The sequence below is a fragment of the Dama dama genome, chromosome 33, assembly GCF_033118175.1.
Source record: "Dama dama isolate Ldn47 chromosome 33, ASM3311817v1, whole genome shotgun sequence".
NCBI classification, from domain to species: Eukaryota; Metazoa; Chordata; class Mammalia; order Artiodactyla; family Cervidae; genus Dama; species Dama dama.
This window is the reverse complement of record NC_083713.1, coordinates 47,614,026-47,618,307: the sequence shown is the minus strand read 5'-3', so window position 1 is coordinate 47,618,307 and position 4,282 is coordinate 47,614,026. Positions and strand designations below refer to the sequence as shown.

Here is a 4,282-nt window from a genome sequence, read left to right as displayed (position 1 = left end):
TATAAATCATTACTGGTAGCAGTTATATTTGGATAGGAGGATTGAGCAACTATATGGATCGAATGCGTATATGTATTTCCCTTTGAGCTTCAGTGTCCCTACCTGAATCCTAACTTAAAGAGTTGGGATAATGTATGTAAAGCACTTGGCACCTAGTAGATGTTCATTGACTATTATTTTTAATATATTTGACTTTTGTTACATTGAAAAGTACAGTGAAATATAAAAATATAATAAATATTTTCTAATAACAAAAAAACAATTAACTCCTTTCTTTTTCCCATTTGACCAGAGACCAGGTTGGCCAATCTGGACATGGAATAGAAGCATCAGTACATTTTTTTTCCCTAGGCAGTTGTGCTTAAATAGTAATGAGTAGTTTAAATAATTTTCCTTAGTAAAATAATCTTGTGACTTTCCATGTTATAAAATTTAGAGAAAGTATCCTTCATTCCTGTATTGAAACTGGCAAGACGTTCATCTTAAGAAAAAATCTAGTTTAACTTGCAGCTTTTTCCTCTTGCCATCTCTCTGAGGAGATGCATGGTCAGAAACCTCCAGACTGTCATTTATTTCTCATAAATGCTGGCTTCATCCATTCAGTAATATGTGTACTTTCATGAGAGAAAAACTGCCTGATTTGCAAGAAGTATGAAAAATTTGTTTGAGAGAGATGATATCTAAATACAATCATCCTGTTGTTTCAACAATTTACTTTTTGTTTATTACACAATAACAACATATCTGTCAAGGGAAACATTAGAAATACAGATTTTAAAAGTCATTCAATTCTGCTATCCAAATATAACTGTTACTAATAATAATGAGTGACAACCACTGACTTTAATCACTGTGTATATATGCATATATGTATCTTTGTTTAAAAAGTGATATGTGGTTTGAAACTTAAAAAAATAAAAATTAGGATTCCTTCAATCACAAGTGACAGGATGCTCACTGCCATGTGACTTAAAAGAGGGAATTTATTGGAGCTTGTACTGAAAGACTGAGGATTGAGACATGGATTAATCCACTATAATCATTTGGCACTATAGACAGCACTTTGACAAGTATGCTGTGAAGGCAAAAGCAGATTCTACTATGTAGTAATAAGGTTTTGTACATGTGCTTAAAAATAAATACCTTCACATCAACACATACGCTTTTATAATGGTAAAAGGACAGGTATTTTATTTTTAGACATTTTGTTTCTAGACTTATTCAATCAATTTCCTAATGTTGAACATGCATAGTAAGATAGTGATTAAAAAGGCAGACTTAAAACCTAGTTGATTTGCATTGGGCAAGTTACCTAACCTCAGTCTTCTCATCTATAAAATGAGGATATTAATAGCACACACCTAATAGAGAGTTATTTCAGATTTGAAGTGAATTAATTCATGTAAATAGTTCAGAGCAATTCCTGACAGAGTAAGTACTCAGTAAAAGGTGGTGGTATTATTATTATAATTCCTACTATTATTTAATGTCAGAGTGAAGAACATATTCTCATATGAGAGATAAGAAATTTAGCAGTGTTTCTATTCTTTTTTCCTATTTGTTTATACAAGGTTAGATTTGGAATACATAATAGCATTTTTAGATTTAGAATCCATGTCATTATTTTCATGGTATTAATGTTTACCTTACAATTCCTTTACATATTTTGATAATATTTTGACATTTATATTTTGCTTTATGGCTAAACTTATAGATGTGTTGTATGTGTGTGTGTTTAGTGCTTTAATTTTGACAATCAGCTCCAGTTTATAACATGATCTCTTAGCTACTCGTTTTATTTCTTCTCTCATGGTATATATTTAAGAAATGTTTTTTAAGAAAGATACATAGATACTACATTTTCTGTGCCTACTCATATCCGTGCATTTCTTATTTCTTTACACATAAAGGAAAATTTGACACAGTATGAAATTCTTGACTTAAAATTGTTTCCTTTCAAAACCTTTTAGGTCTGTTGTTATTGTTTTGGCATTCTATTATGTATATTGAAACTGGCTTATTTTTCTTTCCTTTGTAGTAAACTCTCTTCTTTGAACTCTATATGGTTTTATTTTTTACTTCAGCCAAGATACATTTAGACATAAATCGTTTTCATTATCTAGAGCACAGTGATCCCATTCAATGCAGAGCTTCCTAAGGAAAACTTTCCTTTATGATTTTTTTCATTGTTTTTCCTATTCCATTTTTTTTTAAACACACAATTTCACGTATGCTGGGCTGCCCTAGTGGCTCAGATGGTAAAGAATTTGCAATGCAGAACACGCGGGTTCCATCCCTGGGTTGGGAAGATCCCCTGGAGAAGGGAATGGCCGGCCACCCATTCCAGTATTCTTGCCTGGAAAATCCAGTGGACAGAGGAGCCTGGTGGGCTACAGTCCATGGGGTCGTAAAGAGCTGGACATGACTGAGCGACTAAGCACAGCACACATACGCCAGTTTTCTGCCCTTCCTCTTCTACATAGTTCACTGGGTTGGATATTTTCCATTTGTCCCACAGATTATCTCCATCTTTTCCACTATGTTCTATGCTCTGGGAACCTGATCTTTATATTGTATAACTGATTTTCCTGGCCCTCTACCTTCCAGTTGTCACTGGCCAGTGAGAGATATCTTCAGAAGATCATGGGGCAGGAAAAGTTGGATATTTATTTCCTTAGCTTGTTCCCCACTGGGTAAAGGCTGAATCTAGCTCTGCAGGCCTTCTTTTTCTGCCTTCTCCAGGGTTCATTGCTTGCTGCTCCCTCGCCCTTTCTGACCTGGGGGTGGTAACAGGTCCTCATTATTGCTAGTTGCAGAAGCTTCATCAGTATTTGTTGGTTTCCCTGGTGACTCAGGTGGTAAAGAATCTGCCTGCAATGCAGGAGACCTGGGTTTGTTCCCTGTGTTGGGAAGATCCCCTGGAGAAGGAAATGGCTACCCATTCCAGTATTCTGGCCTGGAGAATTCCGAGGACTGTATAGTCCGTGGAGTTGCAAAAAGCTGGACATGACTGAGTGGTTTTCACTTTCACTTTCAACCCTACCCAAACCATTGCTCACGGTTCCTTCTTTAACCCTCAGTCTACTTAATTCTGTATTTAATCATTCCCCATAGGAATGTTTTCTCCTTAGAAATTTTTCTCTAATTTTCCTAATTTTTCTGTCCTCCTCTTCATCTATGCAGGTTTCTTAGTTTTATCTATGGATAGTAGCTCTTTAATGCTTTCACTGATGTGGAGGTATTAGGGGAAATGAACTATTACTCTACCATGTATATGTTTAGTACATTTGCATTGATTACTTATTCAATTTTTTTAATAAAGAGGACAGTTTATTTTATTTGTATTTTAAATTAATTAGTTTGTTTTTGGCTGTGCTGGGTCTTTGTTGCTGTGTTGCAGGCTTTCTCTAGCTACCATGAGCTTCTCTTTCTGAGGACAGGCTCTAGAGAGCGGACTCAGCAGTTACTGCACATCAACTTAATTGTCCTGCGGCATGAGGGGTCTTCCTGGACCAGGAATCCGATCCATGTCCCCTGCATTGACAGGCGGATTCTCCCATCCAAGTACTAACCAGGCCCGACCCTGCTTAGCTTCCGAGATCAGACGAGATCGGGCGCGTTCAGGGTGGTATGGCCGCAGACTGGCAGGCGGATTCTCAACTATTGGACCACCAGGGAGGTCCCCTTCAGTTTCTTTACACTTTACTTAGATTTTTTTTTTTTTTTTTAAATCTCAACCTGTTTTTCTTTTTAATAATTGTCTGTCCTTGCTTAGTAGAATACATATTTTCCCTTGCTATTTTGTTAGGTTGCAGATGTTTACAGACATTTTCCCCTTAGGGCTAGAGACAATCATTTTCAAAGACAAGATCTTATTCTAAATCTTCTTGTTACTATTCCCTTCTCTTTTCAGCAGTCTCCCCTTCCACCCCCACCCCCCACCATGCCTCACAGACTCCAGCTTTCTTTCTCTACTTCTCCTGGACTGAGGTGTCACAGTGTAACCAGTCTATACCTCCCCACTCTTTCTTCTCAGCTATTCCTGGGTTGTGCATAATTTGTATACACATAGAAAGATGCTGACAGGATGATCTGCCATGGAGACGCACCCAGGGATAGATAGTGATGGTTGCCCAGTTCTTCACTATTACATGTTCTAAGTCTTATATATATAAGACATGTTCTAAGTCTTATATATATAATATAATATATAAAACAATAATATAAAATACTATATAATATATAAAATAATATATTATATATTATATATAAAATATATAAT

The 4,282-nt window shown here is 36.1% G+C and overlaps 1 pseudogene; it reads right to left on the bottom strand.

Moving 5' to 3' along the window:
• Positions 1–3,522: 3,522 nt before the first annotated feature.
• LOC133051376 (5S ribosomal RNA) lies at positions 3,523–3,642 on the bottom strand (annotated as a pseudogene).
• Between the last annotated feature and the right edge of the window lie 640 nt (positions 3,643–4,282).